General features: G+C 44.6%; 1 protein-coding gene across 6 annotated transcripts in view; it reads right to left on the bottom strand.

Moving 5' to 3' along the window:
- Positions 1-27146, bottom strand: part of GTF2I (general transcription factor IIi) — a 1956122-nt gene that overhangs the window by 666362 nt on the left and 1262614 nt on the right. The gene's annotated exons all lie outside the window — the stretch shown is intronic.

Below are 27146 nucleotides of genomic sequence, written 5' to 3'. Positions count from 1 at the left end.
CACAAATGGAATCTACTGGCAGCCTATCCTGAAAAGCTACGGATGTAGCTAATGCCCTAGTTGAATGAGCTCTAGGTCTTGAAGGTAGTTTTTGATGTCTGATCTCATAGATGAATGTAACTGTAGAGTTGAGCCATCTAGAGAGGGATACTTTAGTAACAGGAAGGCCCAATTTCCCTTCCGCATATGACAGAAACAGTTGATCAGATTTCCTGAATTGTTTAGTCCTGTAAGTAATATCTAAGTTGGCGATGAACATCCAGAAAATGTAGCTTTTGTTCCGACCTGTTTGAATAGTTAGGGAAAAAGACGGGGAGATCAATAATTTGGTTTAGGTTTGCTTGAGAGGAAACCTTAGGTAAAAAGGATGGATTAGTACGGAGGGATACCCTATCTTTGTGAAACACTAAGTAAGGAGGACGACTGCACAGAGCATGGAGTTCGGATACCCTTCTCACTGAAGTTATAGCTACCAGAAAAAGTGTCTTCCAAGAAAGCAACTTCAGAGAACATGAAGCCGCCGGTTTGAAGGGGGGGAGGATTAAAGATGCCAGAACCAAGTTCAAATCCCATTGAGGCGGGGGATCTTTGATTGGAGGTTTGAGAAGAAATACGCCCCTTAAAAAGGCTTTACAGAGTTTGTGAGCCATGATGCTAGACTCCGAGACACCTACATGAAAATTAGATATGGCAGCCAGTTGAACTCTAATGGTAGATGCAGATGATCCTAAATGAAAGAGTTCTGCTAGAAAGTCTAGAATAGACTGGATAGGTGCAGTAAAGGGATCTATGTTTTTTGATGTTGCCCAAAAAGAGAAGCGTTTCCATTTGCTACTATAAATCTTCCGGGTAGAAGATTTATGAGAGGTTATCAAGATATCTCGGACCGAGCGAGATATTGAGGGAAGCCTGGCTAAGGTTGGAATCGGAGAAACCATGCTGTGAGGTTTAGAGAATGCAGAGATTGGTGCAGCTGACCCGATTGGTGGGTTAACAGATCTGGTACTGGGTCCAGATGCCAAGGCTGCTCCAAAAGGTAACGATGAAGAAACGGAAACCATATCTGTCGAGGCCAGTAAGGGGCAATGAGGATCACTGTCACTCTCAAAGCGATGGCTTTCTGAATTAGTTGAGATATCAGTGGAAAAGGGGGAAAGGCATATAGAAGTCCCCGGGGCCAATCGTGGACTAGAGCGTCTCTGGTGGGATGGCCTGGTAACGAGAAGAGAGTGAAGAAGTCGTGACACTTGCTGTTTTGGGGAGTAGCAAAAAGATCGCAGCAAGGGTGGCCCCATCTTAGGAATACTTCTTCTAGAACTGATTTCTTTAGAGACCACTCGTGGGGCATGAGAATTGCCCTGCTCAACTTGTCTGCAATCACGTTGGATTTTCCGGGAATGTGCGTTGCTATCAGAAAATGCTGAGAAGAGATCGCCCATTGCCAAAGTCTGAGTACCTCTCAACATAAGGGGTATGATCTGGTTCCGCCTTGTTTGTTGATGTACCACACTACGGACATGTTGTCCATCTGAATTGCAATAGTCCCAGTGGGAAGAGAGTCGTGAAGGGCTTGCAATGCTAAAAGCACTGCTCTCATCTCTAAGACATTTATGTGCAAGTGGCACTCGAAAGGTTGCCACGTGCCTTGGACTGTCCTGCCCTGATAATGCCCCCCCCCACCCGATCAGGGAGGCGTCTGTTGTCAACGTGGCCACTGGGGGGGGAGAATGAAGGGTCTTCCTCGGAGAACCTGAGGTGATGTGATCCACCAAGACAGTTGATTCTTGCATGACTGAGTTATCAATATGGTATGGGACATCGGGAGCTGTTGGAAGGACCATTGAGTAAACAGCATCCATTGGAGGATCCTCATGTGGAAGCGAGCTAAGGGGAGAAGGGGAATAGCTGCTGCTATGAGTCCTAACACCTTCAAAACTAGTCTGGCTTTGACTTTGTTGCATTGTAAGAGAAGGGAAACTTGTTTCCGAATGTCTGACACACTCTCTGCTCTGTGAGTCTGGCTGAAAGATTGAGTGTGTCTAAGGTGGCGCCTATAAAGGTAATAGATTGACAAGGTGACAAAGCAGATTTTTCGAAATTTAATGAAATGCCTAGAGCTTGGCAAATTTGGATGGTGAAGTCCCTGGATAGAAGAAGCTGATGTTTGGTGGTGGCAGTAAGGAGCCAGTCGTCTAAATATGGAAACACCTGGAATCCTTGACGTCTCAAGTGAGCCGCGACCACTGCCATGCATTTGGTAAACACACGGGGGGGCTGTAGTGAGACCAAAGGGCAGGGCTCTGAACTGGTAGTGACTGGCTCCCAGCCTGAAGCGGAGAAATCTTCTGGAGCGTCTGCTCATCTTGATGTGGTAGTACGCGTCCTGAAGATCTATTGAGCACATCCAATTGTCCTGACCCAAGAAGGGTAGAATGGACTGTAGCGTGACCATCCGGAATTTTGTTTTCCTGACATACTTGTTTAAGTTGCTGAGATCCAGTATGGGTCTCCAGTCCCCTGTTTTCTTTGGTACCAAAAAGAATTTGGAGTAGATTCCGGATCCTTGCTGGTCTGCTGGGACTGATTGGATAGCTCTTTTTGATAGCAGCTTTGAAATTTCTAATGCTGCTTGTTCCCTTAGACTGGGTGGAACGTCTGGAAGGGATCCTTTGGGTTGGGATGGGATGTGAATAAAGGGAATTTTGTAACCCTCGGATATGATCGACTGTACCCATTTGTCTCGAGTAAGGGAAAGCCAGGCTTTTGGGTACAGGGATAACCTTCCCCCGACTGCCTCCGAAGGTGGACAGCCGGGCAGCCCCTCAGGGATGCTGAAAGGGTTTATCAGAGAACATTTCTCTGCTACCCTGGTTTTGCGGACCTCCTCTGCCTCTAGGGCGGCGTCTATTATTCCCCCCTCTGCCTCTAGAGGGGAATCGACCTTGTGCATCAGATGAGACTCCCTGGGATTGTTTACGGAACCACATCTTTCCTCCCCTCTGACCTTTGGGATAGGGTCTAGAAGGGGTAGAAAAACGGACTCCTACGCCAGAGAGAGTCTTACCTTCTACCTCACACCTGGTCAATGTATCCTTCACCTGTGGACCAAACAAGGATGATCCATCAAAGGGAGAATTGGTGAAGGACGCCTTGAAAGGGTCCGCAAAGTTGCACAGCTGCATCCAGGCGTGACGTTGTAAGGCAACACCTGTGCCTGCGGCTCTACTCGCCCCATCCGCAGCATACGAGATAAGCCGCATGGAGGAGTTAACGATGGAATTCAGGGTTGCCAACTGGGAGTTCATTCGGTCTTGGAACCCCTCAGCTGTAGGATCCTTTATCACTTCACTCATATCCTTGAGTAAATCTCTCTGGAGACGAGTGAAGTGGCATAAGTAATTCAGCGACCGCATTGAAAAGGTCGCTGATGAGAACATCCGCTTACCGTACCTGTCCATGGTCCTAGATTCCTTATTAGGAGGATGGACAGGAACCGAAGGATCGGCTAACTCCTTCTTAGTGGCCGCAGCCACCACCATGGCATCAACGGGGACACCTTTGGATAAAAAATCTTTATCTCTAGGGGCAGTAATAAACTTAGATGGCCTCCTCGGGGTGGGTTCCACTGAAACAGGAGCCGTCCAGGCCTTCCTTGCCACCACTTCCATAAGGGGGTCAAAGGGAGGGGACACCCAGGAGGTAGAAGGGCGAGAGCCAAACGCCTCAAGATACACTGACTCATCCTCCGAAGGGTTAAGGGCTGGCCAGTTCCCCCTCTGTTTCAGGATCTCAAGGATGTCAGTAAAGGAGACATCCTCAGAGGGGGATCGAGAGGAACCTTCAGATTCCTCTAAGTCAGTGTCAGAGGTGATAGACTCAGGGGAGTCAATGTGCTTCCTCTTGCACTGCCTCTTCCTAGGGGGATCTCCTACTGGGTCAGGAGAGGCCTCGGAAGAGGAGGAAATTCCCAATGGGGAAACTTGAGGAGTTGGCTCTCTGCAGTCTAATGCAAGGGGGTGGGTAGAAATCACCGCAGGCACTGAAGATGGAGGGGCCGATGGAGCTGACTGTGGGGAAGACCCTGGTTCTAGCACGCTCCGCATGACCTCGAAGGCACACCTATCAGGCAAGGCCGGAGGTCCCCGCTCCGAAGAGACAAGGACCCCCCCCGGCACCGACAGGGACGGCTCCGAGGCCGATGTCGGAGCCGAACTCACCAGCGCCGAAGCCCCGAGAGGGAGAGCGGGGTCGGACAAGGGTCCGATGCCACTCGCCCCCTCGGAGCAGACGAGGGAAGCTCGGCGCAGAGATCCCTCCAAGGAGGAGATCGGAGCAGACGACGGAGCCGAAAGGGAAGGTATCGGATCCGACGCACCGACAGTCATGGCTCCGACGAGCCCTGGCTCCGAACTCAAAGGAGTCGGAGGAGGAATACATTGGGGAACGGAAATAGCCACTGACTGCTGAGTCGGGCTATGCAGCATTTGGGCCAGTGCCTCGGACTTGAGAAGTCTACTCACTACCCTTTGCAAACCGTGGTCAGATAGCCTGAAAGACCGTGAGGAATGTGTTCTATGGCTCCGTTCAGAAAGAAGAGGGGATCCTGGTGCCGAGTGCACGGAGCCGATAGAGGGGGATCTAGATCTCTTCCTAGAAGGTTGCTCCGATAAAAGTATCGGAGCCAACGGAGTTATATCAACCTCGGCTCCAGCCGGAGCCGAGGTAACAGTATGAAGCTTGGAAACATCGGTTCCGGCCAGAGCCGATGTCGAAGCAGACTTTACATTTCCAGTAGTCTACTCAGAAACCGGAGCCGACTGTTTGGAAGTTTTAGAAGGCTTCCCCGACACAGACTGAGTCGGGGGGCCTTCAGGCTTTAATAAGCCACGCAAGATTAATTTATTCTTGCGTTCCTGCAGGACTCTAGGGCTAAAACCATGGCAAACAGCACAAGAGTCCTGCAGGTGCAAAGGTCCCAGGCAATATACACAAGAAGTGTGACCATCTGTCAGAGACATTTTCTGACAGCACGAGTCACACTTCTTGAAGCCTGAGACCTTAGATTCCTTAGACATAATAAAAGGTCCAAGAAAACACACACAGACAAACACACAGGCCTTAATTAAAAATAAAATACCAGTCACACAAGGGGACTAGAAGGGGCCTAAAACTAAAGGGGAATAAAGGAGGGAAAAAAGGGCAACAAAGTTGTCGAACCAGGAAAAAGGGGATTTAAAACTAAAGGTTTCAGTAAAAAAAGGGTACTAGGGGTCTAAGAATTGAAAATTTAGAATTAAATTATTCACTAACTTGCCAGAGCTGGTAGAAAAGCACCTCGTCAGCTAAGCGGCAAATGAGATCTGAGTAGTTACCGCCTAGCATTGTGGGATATAGGGGAGCCTCGAGCTGGTGGAATTAGCTCTCGAGCTTTAGTATTGGCCGAGTCAGAGCCGAGGATCGGCTCTGAACCCATCCAGCAAGAATGAAGGCAAGATAGACAACTTAACATTAATCATTATAATAAATACAGATTCTTTATAGCTTAATTCCATGCGTCCAACAATTTGAAACGTGAACTCTTGCAAATGCTCAGTCCTTAGCAGTCAAGAGTGCTGCTTCAGACACTTGATCCTGGAGTGCAGGGCCTGTTCTTGATCTTGCAGAAGGATGTCCTATGAAAAATGTACGAGTATACAGCAAGCTTTTAAAACAGGAAGAAAACAAGTATCTGGCTGTACCAAATAAAGGCTATCAAGACAACACTGGATCCTTTAGTCTACACTCTTTGGAATCATAAATGGGCGACTATGTACGACGGACTTGCCAAAGGAAATTTCAGTGAGTAACACTGCAAGCTCCTCTAACACAAGTGGCAAAAAGTGAAAATTCTACTTCTGCTGAAAGTGACTTTTATAGTAATTACTCGGCGGTATCGGCACTTCCTGCAACTGCCTTCATCTTCATACACTTGGCTGATTCTTGCTGAATAAGCACCTATAGAGAAAAAATATCTTATACAAAAACTTCATATCTGTTTAGAGACAAAAGGTCTGAGCAGACAGCCCTGACACTTGGCTACCATGAGCAAGAGGTAAGAAGTCTGACTTCACTACAACTTAGAAAATTTCTTTTTTGTAGAAATTATCCATTCTCAGAATACCTTTCTTAGTGTTCATTACTGATTTCCTATATGTAGCTATATGTAGTTTGGTGTGGCTGAACAATTTAGTGAGTTTACTAATCAAATGTCCATAGCTGGTACACAGTAAGCTTGAAAACCCACAGCCTAGAGTCACAGACTCAAGACTTCATTACAAACATACCAGAAATACAGAATCATGGCTTCACGCAAAAAGGAACTTCAGTGAATACTCTCATTTCCCATGTGTACTGACATAGAATGACACCACAGAGTCGTCCATCATAATTAGAGGCATCTCCAGAATAGGCAATCCTGAAAGAACTACAGGGTACATGTATAAGAGACACTGATATTATTTTCTGGCTCTGAAAGACAGTTTCCGTTACAGTGAATGCACCTGCAGTAATGATAAGGCACATGTCATCATGCTGTGAACTGGATCTAGGTTAAAAAACAACATTGATAACACGTACTATATGACATCATCACCACTCTCCACTGCTCCCTTACTTTCAGCCAAACTAGAATATAGTCTAAATCAGTGGTGCACAGCTGAAAAAATGCTAGGCCTTACTCCAGCCATGCAAACTTTCCAGCAGTGCTTACTTACCTAATTGACTGCGGTTGCGCACACCTCTAATTTTAGTTGCGGAAGTAACTATTCTTTGTTATTTACAACTTGTAGTTTGTAAACAGTAGTAACTTTCTGGAAGAGTTTGTAATAAGTCATGGCTGCAAGTCAGAATAAAGTTAAACACAAAGTTGATGTAGAAAACAGGCAATTTCATGACTGCTGTCTTAAGTAAAAATGTCAGTCACCTGTACCTATTGTTAACTTCTAACAACTTACTATGTTTTGAGGTGGCCCGCAGATGCATTAAGAATTCATGTAGTGGCCCTCCCCACAAAAAGATTGTGCACCACTGGTCTAAATTCAGCCAGTGCTGGCTGCCAGTAAACAGTGAGACATCCTTACATAAAAATGAATCAGAAAAGTGATCTATTAACATTCAATATGAAATTTAGTGGCACACAGGAATGCACTGCTGTGATACAGTGTCCTGTAGAAACATTATTAAAACTGGATGGCAGGAAAACTAATTCACCTCTGGAGCAGCATGCATTACATTGAATTGTATACTTAAATTTCTTTATATATTTAGATCTGGATTTACTATAATGAAAACCTTGTCACAAGTAATCCAGCAACAATTTACATGTTACAATCTTGTATTTCAAAATGCTGTTTCATAGGTTTTGAAAAAATAAAAAGGCTGACATTTAAGGATATATACACAGAGACTTGTATCAAAATTAATTTAAAAAAATCTAGGTGTAGCAGTCCATGACACATCTACTATAACTGTCTACAAAAGGTTAATTTGCATGCTGACATTTTTAATAGTCATGCGTTAAACTGCATTACACAAAAAACACAGCATAAACAATGGTACGTTGTTGAATAATACCATTCCTACCCTCACTTTTTCATTAACCTGAAAGGCCCATTCGAACAGTTGCATACCAGTCTGTTTTTTTTTCTTCTTTTTTTTGAAAACCATGCTCAACATCAGTTATGTTGTCATACATTAGCTCTACAGTTAACTTTTTAAAAATCTTATTAAATCAAGTCAAAAGTATTAAAGTCCCATAATTTACATATTTTTCCCTTTCATTTTTTTGAAAGCCTAGATGATAGTGCTTCCAATCTTCACAAAACTCACCTTTCAATATGGAAACATTAAAAATCTTAAAGAGCCATGACTAAAAAATCCAAACCTAATTTAATATAAATATAAATATATATATATAAATATATATATATATATATATATATAGATATATGGGCATCTTCAAAGAAGAGCAGATCACTTAAGAAGACATAAGTTGAGAAGAGTTCTAAATGATGGCAAGGGATTTAGCTCAATGGCAGGCACCTGGCTCAAAATGTTAAACACAAGCCATAGCCGGGAAAAATATCCCCGGCTAAGTTTTGTTGACAGATATGCGAGTGATCTGGCATACAGTCAAATATTGCAGGAAAGCAGAATTCTTCATTTCAATGCCGTTGCTCCTTCTCATACTACTGCTGGGCTGGTGCTACAAGGTGGAAAATTTGGACACAAATGAGAAATGAATGGTTGCTTTTGTGTTTTTGTTTACTTTTGTTACATTCCTTTCAAAAGCGTGTAGTTAGGAGGGTTTGCTTACCTTAAAAGGATGACAGTAGAAATTAAATACATAAACCCACTCTTCCAGCTTGGATACTACAGCCTCAACATCTTCTCCAAATAAAAACAAGTTAAAATGATTTCCTTTAGAACTTTATGTAGATAGCCTGAAAATTATCAGCCACATGTTGCTTGAAAGAATCAGGTTAATGTAGCAATCCCTAGCCTGGACAAAAGCCATGTGCCTTACATTATGCAAAAGACAATCAGTGTGCTTCTAAAATTTCTAAGGAATTTTATTTAAGCATATGTTTTACCTCAGAGTCTGGGAGATTCTCTAAGGGAACCCCTGTCCTTCTGTAGAGACTTTAGTACCTGCTGAGATGTGCCTTGCAGTCAGACTACTGCAGGCATTCTGCCTTCAAAGTGTTCAAGGCTAGATAGGGGATCCTCTTCTAAAAGCAAGAGAAAAAGGCCCTGATTTTATATAAAAAGAAGTTATGTACTCACCATAACGTTCCATGTGAGTTGATCATCTCACTTTCATTCTTACAGATGGGTTCGGAGCCGATCCTACTACAAAGCTGCAGGTTTTCAGACAGATAGAGGCCAAATCCCTATCCCATGATGCACCTTGAGTTATCTCAGATCTTGTTTGCTGCCTCTAATAATACCATATGCCATTCTATCACTTTTTTGTAGGTAAAAACCAAAGAAAGATAAAGCAACCATGATAAAACTAGTATCTTGGTCCTCGAAAAACCCTGAAGGGGGTAGGAGGGTGGGAAGTAAGAATGAAGGCGAAAGGAACAACTCACATGGAACGTTATGGTGAGTACATAACTTCTTTATGTGAAGTTGTTCTATGAGGCCGTTCATTCTTACAGATTGGTAGCATCCCAAGCACCACTTTTCTCGGGTGGCTCATGGGAGTATGTTTTTCTGGACAGTAGAACCAAAGGAGGCCCTGTCCCTGGAGGCCCTATCGACTTTGTAATGAGTGATAAAAGTATGAGGATTTGACCAAGTGGCTGCTGCACAAATATTGTCTACAGGTAGCCTAGCAGAAAATGCAGAAGATGTGGACACAGCTCTGGTAGAATGAGCCTTAATTTTGTGTTGTAGAGGTAAATTTGGCAGCTGAGTAAGTGAAAGCGATGCAATCAGATAACCATTTAGATAGTGTTTTTGCCACAGGCATACCTTTCCTAGAATCTGAAAAGGAAACAAAGTTGTTCTGATTTTCTGAATTCTTTAGTTCTATCCAGGTAAAATCTGAGCTTTCTGTGAACATCAAGCTTGTGCAGCATATACTCTAAATTGTTGGTGCGTTTAGGGAAAAACACTGGTAAATCTATAATTCGGTTAAGGTTAGCTTCAGTACAAACTTTAGGCAAGAATGAAGGATTTGTTCGCAGTGAAACTCTGTCAGCATGAAAAACCAAATAAGGAGATTTTATGGACAAGGCTTGCAGTTCCGATACTCTTTGGGCAGACGTGATGGCTACTAAAAAGATAGTCTTCCAAGACAAAAATTTCAAATCACATGAGGAAGCTAGCTCAAAAGGTGGGAGAATAATGCGTGAGAGCATAAAATTTAGGTTCCAGAAGGTACAAGGGGATTTAACTGGTGGTCTAAGGTGGAAAGTCCCTTTGAGAAAAGCTTTGGATAGCTTGTGTGACATTATGTTAAATCCTTCAGTACCAAGATGAAAATTAGAGATGGCGGCAAGCTGCACACGAATTATAGCTGCCGCTGCTCCTTTGTTGAAAGGCATAGTCAAAAATTCTAACATAGAGGAAACAGAGGCGTGGTAAGGATCAATGTTATTCTAAGAAGCCCATATGGAAAATCTCCTCCATTTGCTAAGGTACAACTTCCTAGTAGAGGATTTATGAGAAGATATTAAACTATGTTGCGTTTTGTTTGAGAGGTTATGGAACATGGCTATGTTGGGAATTGGAGCAGCCAAGCTGTCAATTTTAGGGACTGGAGGGAGGGATGAAGAGCCCCCGACGAATGCGTCAGAAGGTCCGGAACTGGGTCCAGAACACAAGGCTCTTCTAACAGATGAAGTCGAAGGAAAGGGAACCATATCTGACGAGGCCAATGATGGGCTATTAGAATGATGATCCTTCCCAGGGCTTTTGCTTTCTGTAGTACTTTGGGTATCAGGGGAATCGGTGGGAATGCATAGAGGAGACCTGGAGACCAATCGTGTACGTGCGTGTGCCTTGTGGAATCTCCCGGAAGGGGAATCAGGGCAAAGTAGCTTCTGCATTTTGTGTTCATGGGGGATGCAAAAAGATCGTAGCAAGGCTGGCCCCATCTGAGGAATATTCTTTCCGCTATATCTTTTTTGAGGGACCACTCATGAGACAATTAAATGTCCTGCTCAGTTTCTCTGCAATCATGTTGGATTTTCCCAGGATGTGCATTGCTATCAGAAAGCGCTGGGTAGATGTAGCCCACTGCTATACTCATACAGCCTCTCGACAAAGGTGATATGACCTGGTTCCTTCCTTGTTTGTTCAAGTACCAGACCACCGACATGTTGTCTGTCTGAATCGCAATTGTCCCCAGAGGGAGAGATTCCTGAAAGTACTGCAACGCCAAGAGTACCGCTCTCATCTCCAAGACATTGATATGCAGATGTGTCTCTTGTTTGGTCCATGTGCATTGGGCTGTTCTTCCCTGAAAATGCCCCCCCACCACCACCCGATCATGGAAGCGTCCGTGGTCACTGTGGCTGATGGTGAGGGTAGGCTAAAAGGACAACCTATCGTTACTTGGAGAGGTCAACCACCACCGAAGATCCTTTTTGCATGTGTTTGTTAGAATAATGAGATGAGACATTGGGAGTTCTTAATAAGACCACTGCGTGAACAGCAGCCATTGTAGAATCCGCATGTGCATGCGACCCAACGGAATCGCTATTACTGCAGCTGCCATCATCCCCAACAACTTTAGCACTTCTGATGCTGGAACCTTGTCTCTGGATATGAATTTGCTGACGAAGTTCTGATATCTTTTCTGATGGAAGTTTTAAAGTGGTGGTGGTGGTGGTGGTGTCCAATTCTGCTCCAATAAAAACGATATGTTGTGATGTCGACAAGGCAGATTTTTCTGCATTTATGATAATGCCCAGTTGATTGCAAACAGTAAGTGTGGTGTCCCTGGCTTGTATTAGCTGATGCCTGGTGGTGGCAGTGAGGAGCCAATCGTCCAAGTACGGAAACACCTGGAATCCCAAATGCCTCAGGTGAGCCGTGACCACTGCCATATATTTGGTGAACACTCTGGGGGCTGCAGTGAGACCAAAGGGCAGGGCTCGAAACTGGTAATGACTGGCTACCAGCCGGAAGCACAGATGATCCCTGGATGGTCTGGCCATTTTTATGTGGTAATACGCATCCTGGAGATCTATCGAGCACATCCAGTTGTCTTTCCCTAAAAAGGGAAGTATCGTCTGAAGCGTGACCATCCAGAACTTCTCCTTCTTGACAGACCTGTTTAGTCTGCTGAGGTCCAAAATAGGTCTCCAGTCACCTATCTTTTTTGGAACTAAACAATCTTGAGTAAGTTCTGGATCCTGTCTGGTCTGCTGGGACTGGTTGAATAACTCTTTCTTAGCAACGTTTGGACCTCTACTGTTGCTTGTTCCCTGTAACTGGGTGGAACGTCCGGGATTTTTGATGTGAATGGGGGTGGGGGGTGGTGAAGGGAATAGAATATCCTCTGGAAACTATGCTTTGTACCCAGTTGTTGTTTGACATTTTTTGCCAGGTGTCTGGGTACAAAGATAAGCGACCCCTGACTGCCTCCAGAGTAGGACAGTCAGGCCTCCTTTCACGAGCGCTGGTAGGGCTTCCCAAAGAACAAGTCTCTGTCGCCCTGGTTTTGCAGACCCCCACTGCTGTGAGAGCGGCGTCTTCCATTATTGCCCCCTCCCCTGCCCCTGGAGGGGGTTCACCACGTGTGTCCAGAAAGGCTCCTTGGGCCTTTCGGAACCACATCTTGCCTCCCTTTTGACTTTGGGGTAGGGTCTAATAGGGGTGGAAAAACGGACTCCGATGGCAGACAGAGTTGTTCCTTCCTGCTCCCATCCGGTCAAAGTTTCCTTAACTTTGGGCACAAAAAGAGATGAACCATCAAAAGGAATGTTGACAAAGGATGACTTACAGGGCTCTGCAAAGGAACATAAGCGCATCCAGAAGTGTCTCCTGAGAGAAATTCCTGAAGCCACTTCCCTACTCATTCCATCAGCTGCATATGAGATCAAACGCATGGACGAGTTCACTATGGAATTAAGGGTAGCAAGCTGGGAGGCAACCTTGTCTAAAGCTCCTTCAGCTACCGTACCCTGAAGAGTATATTCAAGCTCTTTTAGGAGGTCTCTTTGCAGTCTTGTAAAATGTGTAAGATAGTTCAGTGAATGCATGGCAAAAGTCGCTGAACTATACATGCGCTTCCCATACCTATCCATGATCATAGAGTCTCTGTAAGGAGGCTGGATAGAGGAAGAAGTTTCTGACATCTCCTTTTTGGTGGCTGCCGCCACCACCATGGCATCAACAGGCACTACGTTAGTGAGAAAAGTCTTATCCTGAGGGGCAGAAATACATTTATTGGGCCTCCTAGGGACAGGCTCCATGGTGTCTGGAGACTCCCACACCCTTCGTGAGACCAGCTCCATAAGCTTATTGAAGGGCGGAGACACCCAAGAGAGGGAGGGTTGAGACCCAAAAGATTTCAGAAGGACCAACTCATCTTTAGTAGGGTTGGTGGGCTTCCAGCCACCCCTCTACTTAAAGATTTCCAATATATCTGCAAATGAGATATCTTCAGCGGGGGACCGTGGGGACCCTTCCGATTCATCTAAGTTGGTGTCAGATGTGAGAGACTCCTGCAGGGAGTCTAGATGCTTTCTCTTGCAAATTCTCTTCCTGGGAACTTCATCAGCGGGAACTTCTAGTGAGGTCTTGGAGGAGGAGGGGCCACCCAGTGGGACTTCCTAAGGCTCAGGGTGTCTACGCTTCAAAGGGATCTGAGAGGCAGAAGTGGACACAGGCACTTTTGGGAAAGAGGTAGTTGGTCCTGAAGTTGTGGATGTCCTGGGTGACATTACTCTCCTCATGGCCTCAAAAGCACCTCTGCTCCGAAGAGAAGGAACCGCTGGGATCCGAAGAAACAGCTGATTCCCTTGGCACTGGAACAGTGGGCTCTGATCCAGACGTAGGAGCCAAACTCATTCGAGCAGAGGCCCTGAGAGGCAAAGTCGGAACTGACAGGTCAGTCCAACTTTCCTCCCCGGACCCGACCGGCGAGTGTTGGCTCCTAGACTCCTCGATGGGCGCAGAGGAAGTCTGAGTAAACTGAACCGATGGCACTGGAGCAAGCATCTGCTCCGAAGGCTCCACAATCATAAGGTCCAACTCCTCCAGCTCCGACGGACCAGTATGGCTCGGAGGAGGAAAAGAAGTAGATGACGGAAAAGTTTTCGGTTCTGAAACCACTTGGGTCAGAACCGATAAAAATTTTGCAAACGTCGATGCCTGTAACAACTTCTGCACCACAACATCCATATCCAAATTGGATAGGCTAATCAAGGACCGAGATGAATGGAGAGAGGGTGGTACTGACTGGAGGACTGGTAACTTCAATACCGGTTCCAGTACTGGGGACTGGCTCTGAAAAGACAAGACGCTCAGCTCCGAAGGCTGTACAGCCGACGAAGGGTTTTTTGATTTTGTCGAATCTGATTATGAAGCCTTAGAGGACTTGGAAGACTTGGGAGACTGACTAGTTTTATCATGGTTACCCAAAGATTCTTGAAAGGAAGATTTTCATAGTCCTCTATCCATTAATTTTCTTTTCCTTTCATGACGTACATGGCTTGAAAAGGAATGGCAGATGGAGCAACTCTCTTGTAAGTGCAAAGCACCCAAACAAACACAATTTACATGACTATCAGTCACTGACATCTTTGTCCACACTTTGGACATTTTTTAAACCCAGACTTGGGATGTTTCTCTTTATCTTGGTCAGCCATGAAAAAGTACAGTTTTGTACCTACCATAAATGTAGATGTTCGAGGATCCACATTGCTGCAGTCCTAACCATTGGGTAGTCCGCTGTCCAGTCGGCCCGAATACCAAAGTATATGGCTGACGTCGGTCAAGGCGCATTAGACTGATGTCAGGACGTCAGGGTACTAATGCGCATGACCGACGTCATATCCTCAGTCTTTTCTTGCCCCAGATGTCAGAAGACCCTAAAAAGACAAAGCCCAAACCAAAAAACCAAAAAACCCTGCACCAAACATATATACAATATATACAAATGTACAAGAGTATATCCTAACCCACACCACCACCCCTAAACACAGAGGGAAGGAGGGAGGGATTGGACTGCAGCAATGTGGATCCTCGAACATCTACATTTATGGTAGGTACAAAACTGTACTATGTTCTTCATTCCACATTGCTGCAGTCCTAACCATTGGGTAGAATCCCAAAGCAGAGTTAAGGGAGGCTGGCAAATCATAAGGAAGCAGGAGCTGTCAACATGCCTTGCAAAATAGCTGTGGCAAAACCAGCCCTAGATTTAGAGTAGAGAGGAAGGTGGTAATGCTTAGAGAAAGTATGCACTGAACTCCAAGTAGCTGCCTCCAAAATATCCTTAGTTGCCACCCCCCTTAGAAATGCTGTTGAAGTGGCAGTAGCCCTAGTGGAATGAGGCCTAATCCCAGCTGGAATCTCCTTGCCATGATGGGAATAACAAAATGAAATGCAAAACCCAATCCACTTAGAAATAGTTTGCTTAGACACAGGCTTGCCTTGAGAACTCAAAGCAAAAGAAACAAACAACTGCTGAGACTGCCTGAAATCCTTAGTCCTGTTTAAATAATAACGCAACTGCCTATGTACATCTAAAGTGTGCAAAATCTTTTCCCCTTATTTTGGGGATCTGCATAGAAAGTAGGCAAATGAATAGTTTGGTTTAAAGCCACACTAGAAACCACCTTAGGCATAAAGGAAGGATTAGTACGTAATGATACCCTATCCTTATGAAAATCAAAAGGGCTCTACTGCCATAAGGGCCTGCAACTCAGAAACCCTTCTTGCAGAAGTAATAGCCAACAAAAAAGCAGTCTTCCATGACAAGTATTTCAATTCAGCAGTAGCCGCAGGCTCAAAAGGTTGTAGAGTAAGTTTTTCCAACACAAAATTGAGATCCCAAGCAGGAGTAGGAGCTCTACGTGGGGTCTTATATTCTTTGCCCCTCTAAGAAACTGCTTGAACAAAGGATGCGAAAACAATGGTGGGTCACAATCATAGTGAGCTGAAATTGCTGCAGCATGAATCTTAATGGAAGAGAAGGACAAACCTTTGTCCAATAACTCAGTAAGATATTGAAGAGCCACACTCAAATTAGGCTCAGAAATCTCCAAATTCTTTGCTGCACTCCAAAATAAAAATCTCTTCCATTTTTCTGCGTACACTTTCCTTGTACTAGGTCTTCTGGCTTCCATAATCACATTTAAAACTTGTTGAGGAAGTTGAGACCTGTTGTGTTTTAAAACAGAATATGCCAGGCTGTTAGATGAAGAGAGTGAAGCTTGACATTGAGCAGGTGACCGTCCTTCTGAGATAACAGATGTGGAATCAAAGGTAAAGGCCATGGAGGCTTCCTTACCAGACTCCTTAATAGTGGGTACCAGTGTTGCCGAGGCCAATCTGGAGCTATTAAAATCATCCTTGGCTTGTCTTGTCTGACCTTTAGGAGCACCTTTGGAAGAAGAGGCAGAGGTGGAAAGGCATACACATGAAGATTTTTCCAACTGAAAGAAAGAGCATCCACTTTCCAAGCTGTGTGATGAAACCCCTTTGTGCAAAACTTTGGCAGCTGGTGGTTTAGTGGAGAAGCGAACAGATCTATGTCTGGAGTTCCCCATGACACTGTCAATTTCTGAAATACATGAAGATCCAGTTTCCACTCGTGGGGATCCATGATTTGTCTGCTTAACACATCTGCTAAGGAGTTCTGTGCTCCCGGCAGAAACCTTGCCTGAAGAGTTAGTTGCAAGCTGAGCGCAGTTTCCCATAAAATCATTGCTTGCCTGCATAGAGGATAAGAATGTGTTCCCCTTGTTTGTTGATGTACCACATGACAGTTGTGTTGTCTGTTAGAATCAACACCTGCCCTGGAAGAAGTAACTCCTTGAAAGCCATTAATGCAAACTGGACTGCTAACATCTCCTTCATGTTGATATGTAGATGCTGTAGTCTGGCAGGCCACTTGTCTTGTATCCACTTTCCATTTAGATGAGCTCCCCAAGCATTGTCCGAGGCATCTGTCGTTAAAGTCTGACTCGCCTCTGGCCGGGTCACAGAGAGTCCCTTGTTTAGGTGACATTCCTGAGCCCACCACAAAAATTCTTTTTGAATGCAAGGTATTATTTGAATGACAGTGTCCAAATCCTGGCAGTGCTGTGTCCATACATTTTTGAGATACCATTGCAGCTTCCTCATATGCAGTTTGGCATTGGGAAGCACCAGAATACAAGATGCCATGAACCCTAAGGCTTGAAGGACTGTCCTTGCAGTCAGCCCGGACTGAAGAGATAGTTGATGGAAGTAACTGGAAAGATTCTTTTGTTTGTCCGGGGTTAAAAAGGCCATCTGGGCTGCTGTATTCAGTCTCACACCCAGAAAGCACATGTCTTGAGAGGGTACTAGACTGGACTTTATTTCGGTCACAGAATACCCTAGGCATCTTAGCACTGCTATGACGTATTCCAAATGCTGTAGAAGGTCTTCCTTTTCTTGAGCCAGAATCAGGCAGTCGTCCAAATAAGGATAGATTTGAATTCCTTTTAGCCTGAAGTAAGCTATCACTGGAGCCAGAACCTTTGTGAATACTCTGGGCGCAGTAGATAAGCCAAAGGGCAATGCAGAGAACTGATAATGAGAATGTCCAGCTCGAAAACGCAGATACTTTCTGCAACTTAGTCTTATAGGCACATGAAGGTAAGCTTCCTTGAGATCTAAAGTTACCATCCAGTGATCTTTGCCCAGCAGAGGTAAAAGCTGTTGTAACGTCAACATTTTGAACTTGGGAATGTCCAGATAAGTGTTGAGGATAGATAAATCCAAAATTGGTCTCCACGTGTTCCCCTTCTTTGGTACTAGGAACAGGCGAGAATAAAATCCTAGGCCCCTTTCTGGTACAGGGACTGGCTGAATGGCCCCTATTTGGAGTAACAGAGAAATTTGCTTGTGAGCCTCTTTCCTTTGTGGAGGAGGAACGTCTGGCATGCCTTTGAAAGGGGCAAGGTATGGAAATAAAACCTGTAACCGTGGTGAATGATATCCAAAACCCATCTGTCTTGAGTAATTAAATCCCAATTTTCTTTGAAAAGAGACAGTCTTCCTCCCAAAGGAGCTGCCAGGCGAGAATGTACTGGCAGCTGAAAAGGCAGGTCATTGGGTCTGTTTACTGAAAGGACTGACCCCTGCCCTCACCAGAAGTCTGAGCAGGAGAACTCCCTGTTCTAGGCCTAAAAGAACCTTGAGCTCTGCCCCTACCACGTTTAAACCTACCCCTAGACTGGGAATCATAAGCAGGATATGTCCATCCCTTAGTAGGCCAATTTCTGCTAAACTTTGGAGGCTGCACCTGCAAAAAATCTTTAACAGTCTGCATAGATTTAGCCTTGTCCTCCATTTTCTTTAAAACTGCTTCCACAGGGGAACCAAACAACACATCAGACTGTAAAGGAGCATCCAAAATCCTTGTCTTAACATGCTCAGCTAAATTCTGATCCCTCAACCAAGCGTGCCTGCGAAGAACAGAACCAGTGGCAGCCACCCTCGAGGAGGCCTGCACAGCATCAAAACCACATTGCAAAGAATGCTTACCCACTTGTTCAGACACATGAACTAAATCCAGCAACTCTTTACACTCAATACCTTCCGCCAGAGCATCTACCTTAGATTTCAATTGTGAAAGGAGATAATTTTGATATTTTAGCATATGGAACTGACAATTCAACGCCCTCATGGCTAAAGTGGAAGAAGTATACACTTTCTTTCCCCATCTATCCAAAGCCCTTGCCTCCTTATCAGAGGGAACAGGATTTTTAACAACAGAGGCCTTAACACCTTTAGGCCCCTGAGAAACAATTTCTGGGTCTGCCCTAGGACTCTTAAAAAGATACTTATGAGCTTCGGGCACCCTATAGTACCTATCAGGTTTAACAGGGGCAGGAGGCAAAGAATCAGGGTTCAGGGAAGCCTCTGCAAAAACATCTTCCACCACATTCAGCACCGGAGGTATAGCCAAGGGCCTATGCTGAGGTAAAAACAAGAATTCCCTAAGCCTCTTCCTGGAATCAGAGAAATCTTGGCCTTCCCATTTAAAATGCTCCCTCATGGAATGCAGAGTCTCTGAAAATGAAAAATCCTCAGGAGGAGAAGCTGAAGGAGTGGAATCATCCACATCAGAATCAGAATAATGAGGGTACTCCTGCAAGTCTTCAGCCGAAGACTCAGAAGCCTCTGAACACTGTTCAAAACTCTCAAACTCAGGCTCCACCCTAGGCCTCTTATCAGGAGGGGGCATAGAACCTCTAATCATAGTAATCAAATCCTCTGCCATTTTAAGCATATGTTTCTTAGGCACAGAACCTGAAGTGCTAGGAGAAGCCCCCACAGAAGCTAAACTTGGCCTACCTCTCAAAGAAGTCTTGGAAACAGAAGGAGAGGCTCTAACTACCTTAGGAAGAGGGGGAAGAACAGCTACCTGAGAAGCCCCCTCAGCCTGGCCTATCTCCTGAGAGGGCACATCCTGTAACAGTACAGTCTCAGCCTGAGACTCCACCGAAACTCCTGGCAAAACCTCTGGCTCCACTGAGCCTTCTAAAGAACCGACGTCCGGGACTGCCGGTTCTTCAACCCTAGGCTTTGCTGCTTTGTCCTTGCGCTTTTGATCGAAGCGGCCGGAGCATCCGACGGCATTTTATAATTACAACGCTTCCCAAACACTAACCTGGCACAGTCTAACCTTCTCTTAATAGTGCGTTTGTTAAATCTAGCACAAGAGCGGCATCCAACAACGTCGTGCTCAGGCCCTAAACAAGGTATACACAAAGTATGGTAATCCCTATGAGGTATCTGTTTCCCACAAGAAATACAGTTATTCACTTTTCTGACATCCGGTTAAATACTGAGGCAAGAAAAAACCAAAATGTTCCCCAACGGGGTACTTAGCCAACTTTGATTCGGTCTGAAACTCCGACTTCAGAAAATTTCAGAACGCCAACCTGCACTCGCAAAACTGCTTCTGCATCGGACCATGCGGCAAAAAAGACTGAGGATATGACGTCGGTCATGCGCATTAGTACCCTGACGTCCTGACATCAGTCTAATGCGCCTTGACCGGCGTCAGCCATATACTTTGGTATTCGGGCCGACTGGACAGCGGACTACCCAATGGTTAGGACTGCAGCAATGTGGAATGAAGAACATCTATCTAAATGCACACAAGCAAACTTGTATGATCAAAAAATACACACACATACACATTTTTAACAATTTGAAAATATAATGTAATATTCAAAACAGTAAGTAGCCCTTAAAAAACAAATAGGCTCTATATGGTTAAATATGAGCTAACTATAAATGTATAAACACACTCTAAAGCTTATAAATGCTTGCTAAAACACACTACTAAGCTAGTAAAACTATTCTAATATCTAAATAAAGGCACGCCAAAGAAAGGGAAGGGAAATATTAAAGGCCTATAAAAACGACAGCCGAAAGGACTACAAGAGACTACCACAATTAAGCTAACAAGCTATTAAAAGTTATAATTATGAAGATATAAAGAAAGTTGAAAATAGGAATTTATTCTAGAAACAATTTGTTATACTGGCCCGAGCTGTGAGGAAACCTCCGATCTGTTGCAGCGGCAAACTAGATCTGAGGTAATTCAAGGTGCATCATGGGATAGGGACTTGTCCTTGAGCTGTCTGAAGACCTCTAGCTTTGTAGTAGGCCGACTCAGAGCCGGGGATTGGCTCCGAACCCATCTGTAAGAATAAACGGTGAGAGAGAACTTCACATCTACAGATATATATCGACTGCATCCCAGCCCCTTAGGACAAAGGGGGTATGCTAAGGACCTCTCACTAGGGCTTAAAGTAATGCCCTATTGCCCTGAAAGGACAATGGCACTGCTCCCACCTCTCATGCCCTCCCAGCCCCCCCCCCCCCAAAAAAAAGGAATGAATGGAACAAAGGGCTCCTGCCTCCACAAGAATTGAAAAGCCAGCTGGGTAGTCAGGAGAAAGGCTAGATGGTCACTGGAGATTGGGAGCTAAACATTTAACAAAAGTGTGTAAAGCAAATATCTTCCTAATGGACTGAACATTTGCATTCTTTGCCTGAGAGCAGTTTCTTTAAATGATGTAGCATCTTCTTAAGTTTAACTGACAAAGAAATGATCATACAAAAACTATACCCCTTGGGGAATTTATACTTCCTGTCTATGTAGGGAACCATGGAATTAAACTTGCTGCAACTCACCTCAATTCCCTCAAGGCAAACTTCTCTTGTGCCCTTTTTGCTTTCCCCAATCTCCCAGCTAATGCAGAGTCCCATTCCTCCAAATGTCCCCTTCCCCTGTTCATTGGCATCCAAGAACAGCAGGCATAAAAAAGCAATATCTGGAGATCAATACCTTTCAACATGTGAGGACTCAGGATATTTTTTATCTTTTTGTTACCAACTCCCACCCTTGTTGGCCAGCAAGCATCATGCAATGCCTGCTATGCTCAACCCATGTACATGTACACTTTTGTTCACCCAATATGCCAAGTTAGAGAGAGATGTCTTTCCTTTGTATGCTTGCACATCTAACCTTTGCTTTCTTTTACAGGGCATATGTGTGTGGTCTACTTCACGTGTGTTGCTTAAGCAGTTAGATGTGCACTGATCCCTATAACCTTAATAGGTCTGCTGGCACTGGTCAATCATTTCAACCCCTTCCCAGTCAGGAACAGATTAACTTGGACATAGTCAAGGCTTTATCCCATTATGTTAAAATGCCAGCACCTTAGAAGACAACTTCACCACTGAGAGAAGGGTTGGCAGGATGTTCAGTGGCAGCTCTGCTGAGTCTAAATACTGAATAATTTGGACCTCGCATTCAGTACACTGGAAACACAATGGCTACCCAATTGGAACAAATCAGTGGTGGGTTTTCTAAGTTAAAAGGCAGAGCTCCCAACCTTTGTTTCCCTAATGTAATAAAAGAGAAGCAACAGAAGTAGACTTTCCTCCTAAGCAATCTTTCTTCTCCACTTTCTCCTTTGCCTTCGAGCCCATCTTTTCTTACTCTAAGAGATACTGATGCCTGACAAATACTGTAAAGTGTTTTTTTTACATATATTTTAAAAGGGCAGAGCTACACAATTTTAGATGTAAAGACTGGCGATTGTGACTATGAGGTACTAAATGATGAATAAGAAGAGTACCAGGGCAAATTACTAGTGTTATCTCCAAATCCACGAGGAAGTAACACACTAGTGGATATTATTATGGCTGTTGTCCTTTAAAGTAAGATTGCTAGCATATGGATGTCATCAAGGTTTGTCTACCTTTAATGAAATGAACAAGACTGCTAGCATACTTACAAGTGTCCTCAAAATTTGGTCACCTTTAAAAAAATTAAGACTAAGGGCATAAACTTTATTATGGAGTCAGACTTGTAGGTAGCCAATTGTCCCAAATCCATTCAAATGTATAAAAAAGTGATTTAATTTATGGCTTTCCTACCTTAATTCCTTAAATTCATACTCCAGACCTAACAGTGCAATTGGCCAGTTGCATGAGATGGAAAAAGAAATCTGAGATATCCAAATCGTGTCCAAAAGCAGGGGGATAGACTATGCAAATAATGGAGACAATAGGTTCATAGGTTGATACTAGGCAATCTGCCCTAGGGCATTTATAAGCCTAGCCAGAGTATGTTTGGCTTTTGCCACCCTTTTAGATTAGTTGATTGTGCCTCTGTATAGTAGGTCACAGAAGGTAGCCCTTTTAAGGTTTGCTTACTGTACCTCTGTCAAGCAGCGACACAGAAGAGATCCCAGGGGTAAACTTATGATCTCCCATCCATTCGTCAAGATTTCTTTTGAAGAGGGTCAGTGAGGGGCTCTGCCTGACATGGATTGGGATTTTGTTCCAGAGTGAGGGGAGCCTCTGGGATATGAATCTGTCCCTCCAGCATATCCTATTTATTTCTGTGCTGAGGTTCAGGTCCCTGGCGCATGTAGCTCTAAGGGATTTAGATTTCCTGAGGTGAAGCATGTCCATTAATTCTGGGTTGGACATGGCTTTATACATCAGACACAGATCGCCTCTGAGTAGGCAGTACGCAACTAAGTAGAGCTGGAGTTTCTTCAGCCGAACTGCATAGGGAATCTGTTTGAGCCCCTTAATCCTCGTGGTGAGATACTTCAGGGGTCTTTCCAGTTGCTGAAGGTGTCGGGTAAGGTACATCCCAAACGGGGCATTGTACTCAATTATGGGTCTGATAAGTGATGAGTAGAGGGGCACAATGACCTATCTTGATCTAGATGTGAACCCTTTCATGATAAGGTGGGCTATACAGAAAGTCTTTCTAACCACTTTGGCAAAGTGATTGTCAAAGGAGAGATTGCTATCTACTTGGGTCCCCAAGTCCCTAATTACTTCTTCCATACTTAATGGATTACCACCTATGTGGTAATTTGTGGGCACTTTGTTTTTTCCAAAGGGGATGACTACGCACTTTTTGGCATTTAGCTTTAGGCCATGGCTCTGGCACCAGTTATCTGTCTCTGTGAGACCCTTTTGGAGGATGCTTGTGTCAGTCGGAGAGTCGATTATAGCACCCTGTTTGCAGTCATCTGCGAACTTGGTCAGCCATAGTCCACCCATGTTAGCTGTACCTCGGAGAAATATATACCGAACAAGAGAGGTCCCAGGACTGAGCCTTGTGGGACACCACTTGTAACTGGTTTAGAATCTGACATGGCACCTGCTACTCTGACCATGTGGGTTCTATCCCTGAGCCAGTTTGCAACCCATCTTGTGACATAGGGGTTGATATTTAAGCTGGTGAGCTTATTTATGATGCCCGAGTGGGGTATTGTGTCAAAGGCCTTTGCGAGGTCCAGGTAGGCTGTGTGGACTACCTTCCCTTCATCTATGGCTTTGGTAACTGTTTCAAAGAAGTCGACCAGGCTCAAGAGGCAAGATCTCCCCTTAACGAAGCCGAATTGGGTAGGATCCAGTGTCTGGAGGTTCCCAAAGTCTTTGTTTATGATTTCCATGATGATACGATACGTTCCATAGCTTTGCAGACCAGGCTAGTCAGGTTTATAGGGTGATAGTTTCCGGGGTCTGTTGTGGCACCACCTTTGTGGAGTGGGACCACTGTTGCTGTACGCCATTCCTTGGGAATATATCCTGTAGTAAGGCTGAGATTGAACAGTGACTTTATATGAAGGTTTAGTTCTTCTTGGAGCTCGTGTAAGAAGCAGCCCGGAACACCGTCTGGTCCCATTGATGCTGTGTTTTTTGCTTTGGAGAGGGCAGCTCTCACCTGTGCATCTGTGATCTCAGGAAGGCTACGCTCTCTGTTGGATAGACATTTGTTCTTTTGGGGGGGAAGGGGGGGGAGAAGTTTGCACTGAACCTTTCTGCCAGGATGTTGGCAAAGTCTGTGGGTTCAGTGAATTTTTTGTCATTTTGCACTAACTCAGAGCATATCTGGGAGTTGCCTCCCAGGTTTCTGACATAACTAAAGAAGGCCTTGTGATTATCTTTAGTGTCTTGTGCAATTTTTCTTTCAAAGCTGGCCTTAGAAGATTTTATGAGGGATCGTAGTTTCTTGCTAGTACTTATCAGTGACGCCTTCCCTTTTTGGGATTTTGCTCTGTCATGTAGTAGCTTTCTCCTTCTGTTGTATAGCTTATTTATGGCCGGGGTCCACCAGACAGGTCTCCTGCCTTTGGAGGAGTGAGTCTTGGTTATATTTGGGATAGCATGCTCCATACATTCCTGTAGGTGTCCATTGAATGCTTTTATAAAGGACTCTGCATTTTGGGCTGTATTGTCCACTGGCCCGAGGGCTTTGAAGGATTCCACCTCAGTTTTGAGAAGTGTGAAGTTTGCTTTTGAGAAGTTCTTCACCGTGGTTTCCTTGGCTAGGGGTGGGGACGGAATATGGATGTCCAGTGAGATTTGTTTATGGTCTGATCTTACCAATGAGGGGTATATACCTCTGGTGTGGAACATAGAGACCCCATGTTGGTAATGACCAGATCCAGTATGTTTTCCCCTCTTGTGGTAGTGGTGACCAGTTGTTCCATAGCATTTGAGTTTATAAATTCTAGGAACCGTTGGGTGAGGGTGTTTGGGCTTGAGTAGTTTTCCCAATCGATGTTTGGGTAGTTGATGTCACCCAATATATTCTCCAGTGTTCTCAGGAAAGCAGAGTGAGGTTCCTGTGTTTGGGCGGGTGGTCTGTAGCAGGCTACAAACTGAAAGGCAGTTTTGCCCACTGTTAGTTGCACATGGATGGTCTCCGAAGCTTCGTGCAGTGCCGTCCTACTGAATGCTTGGGAGTAAACAGCTCTGAGAAAAAAATCACAGCTGTCTCTTCAAAAAGTGAATAAGCAGCTAGATTAACACTGCTGCCCATAACATGAAGTTTGCTGAGGTTGGGGAGGTGCTTTCCAACCATGTAGATGCATTACTGTCCGTTATCGATGAAAATGCGAAACTTAAGAGCAGAAGCAAGACTTGATTATCCTGAATCCCTGTTAGACCACAAGGACAGGGCTAGAAGGTACAATGTAAGGATCAACAGTCTTCCCAAAGCAGTGGGAGGAAAGGACTGTGAAGGCTTCATCTGGAAGTAGTTGGCAGCTTGGGCTGGTATACCACAGGACGAGACACCAATCAAGGTAGATGACCTAGAAGAATGACTGTACAATGATGAATTAAACAAAACTAAATACAACATTTTTACTGGCCCTTTGGAAACCAGAGTTTACAGGTCTTTGTTGATAAAGATAGTTTTGTATAAGAGCACAACTCTTGCTGACTATATGATTGTGTAGACATCAGGATATAAAAATTAAAAAACTTATAATTTAACTCTTCTAAAACTAAAGAAAAAATATACAATTCAGGAATAGCTCTTCACATTTCCCATTCTGGTGATGATTAACAAAAGGGGTTCTAAAACATGATACAAAAGGAACATACTCCATCTGTCCAGATGAGAGGAATAAAGCAATCCCAGTTGCCTAGGCAGGAAGGCTGTAGAATGGAACAAGTTCCAGCAAATCAAAAAAGTCAAGGAAAGGTGCTGTCTCCATTTTCTGGAAGAAACAGAAAATAAAGGATTAGTTTGGATAAAATCACTTTAGCTAGCAGAGCTAGGAGACTCCCTCTCTCCCTCTGATGCCCTCCCTGTAAGGAATTAAGATGCCTTGTTGAAGTTTCAAGTAGTTTATTCAGTTAAGCAAGGCAGACAGACAAGTGTCATCTCCTGTTAGAGGGTGATTAACAGGAAGGTGGAACTTATGGTTACGATAACTCATTGGTGAGTAGACCTCATCGACTGCAAGTATGGCAGAACCAGCAGAAGGTGAAGTGTCCGATGGATGCTAAACTTTGTGTTGTGTATCCTTAAACACTGGAGGATGTACGAGTCAGTTGGTTTACTATTACAGGGATTGTTGAATTACGATTTATAGGTTCATAGGTTCATACTAGGCTATCTGCCCTAGGGCATTTATAAGGCTAGCCAGAGTGTGTTTGGCTTTCGCCACCCATTTTAAATGAATTTTGCTATGCCCTTTTTCGAGGTTAGTATACTGTGCCTCTGTCTAACAGTGACACAGAAGTGATACCCGGGGTAAACCTACGATCTCCCATCCACTCATCAAGATTCCTCTTGAAGAGAGTCAATGAGGGACTCTGCCTAACCTGGACTGGGATTTTATTCCAGAGTGAAGGGAGCCTCTGGGTTATGAATCTGTCCCTCCAGCATGTCCTATTTATTTCAGTGCTGAGGTTCAAGTCTCTCAAGCGCGTAGCTCGATGGGATTTGGATTTTCTCAGGTGCAGCATGTCCATTAATTCTGGGTTGGACATGGCTTTATACGTCAGGCACAGATCACCTCTGAGCAGGCGGCATGCCACTGAGTAGAGCTGGAGTTTCTTTAACCGGGGCGTGATGGGATCTGTTTGAGCCCTTTAATCCTCTTGGTGAGGTACTTTTGGGGTCTTTCCAGTTGCTGCAGGTGTCTGGTAAGGTACATCCCAAAAGGGGCATTGTACTCAATTATGGGCCTGATGAGGGATGAGTAGAGAGGCACAATGACCTCCCCTGATCTAGATATGAATCCCTTCATGATTAGGTGGGCTATATAAAATGTTTTTCTAACCACTTTGGCCACGTGGTTTTCAAATGAGAGACTGCTATCAACTTGGGTCCCCAGGTCCCTAATTACTTCTTCCATACTTAATGGATTACCAGCTATGTGGTAATTTGTGGGCACTTTGTTTTTGCCAAAGGGGATGGCTATACACTTTTTGGCGTTTAGCTTGAGGCCATGGCTCTGGCACCAGTTGTCTGTTTCTATGAGGCCCTTTTGTAGAATGCTTGTGTCGGCTGGAGAGTCGATTATGGCGCCTAGTTTGCAGTCATCTGCGAACTTGGTCAGCCACAGTCCTTCCGTGTTGGCCTGTACCTCCGAGAAATATAT

Source organism: Protopterus annectens, chromosome 13.part0, assembly GCF_019279795.1.
Source record: "Protopterus annectens isolate FY-2018-M chromosome 13.part0, PAN1.0, whole genome shotgun sequence".
NCBI classification, from domain to species: Eukaryota; Metazoa; Chordata; order Ceratodontiformes; family Protopteridae; genus Protopterus; species Protopterus annectens.
The sequence above is the reverse complement of the archived record's forward strand: the minus strand, read 5'-3'. Positions and strand labels throughout refer to the sequence as shown.